This window comes from Sander vitreus, chromosome 8, assembly GCF_031162955.1.
Source record: "Sander vitreus isolate 19-12246 chromosome 8, sanVit1, whole genome shotgun sequence".
In the NCBI taxonomy this organism is placed as follows: domain Eukaryota; kingdom Metazoa; phylum Chordata; class Actinopteri; order Perciformes; family Percidae; genus Sander; species Sander vitreus.
The window spans coordinates 3714301-3715144 of NC_135862.1; positions in this window are offsets into that span (position 1 = coordinate 3714301).

The following is an 844-nucleotide window of genomic DNA, read 5'->3' on the forward strand; positions in this document are numbered from 1 at the left end:
AACGCAAGAAACAAAAAGCAATCTTTCCTCCTTAACGTTTAAAGGGATCATAGGATAGAAACTTCTGCAGTCAATTTAAAAGTGTTTGAAATATTCAGGACCATGAGATTTAATCTTTTTATTTTTGTATTAATCCTCTTATTGGGAATACAAAAGAGAACATGAAGTACAAAAAACCCAAGTATTTCCACGTTTTTGGTTTGAAATGAATATCCCCAGGGGCCTCATAGATGGACCCCACCCACCTGATAAGATTCAAACTTTAAGATTGAAAGAGTCTGATTCCAACACGTTTGATTTACAGGGTTGTTTGTTTTCTCAAGCGGAGAACGAGATGCAATGTGACTATCACAGTTTCACGTTTATAGAAAAGTTTAGCCCAAACTTTAGTCCGGCAAAAGAATAAGGAGTCAAGTTTTCTTCCTGGCTTCTCAAACCTGATTTGTTGATATTTTAATATTCTCACCAGATTTCACAAAACCAAGTTAAGGGATTAAGCCGGGATTTCCCAGTTATCCTGGCTCAATCTAGCCTTGACTCGGTTTCACAATAGCAGAAGCACTTAAGTTACCATGGAGATTTACTCTGTACAGTTAGCTAATTTAGTATTTTCAGCCGTGGTAAAGTTGGTTGCAAAAATATTCACCCTTTTGGAATTCTTAAAGAGTTATGCCCATTTACATGACAGTATTAGGGAAATAATTGAAAGCCTCTGTAAACGTTGCAGTGTTATCGGAGTCATTGGAGCATCTTGTGTGTTGTATTTCAACCCCAAATTAAACTTCTGTGTGATCCAGGGACCCAAGCTCATGACGGCATAATTTAACCACAATAATATCTACAT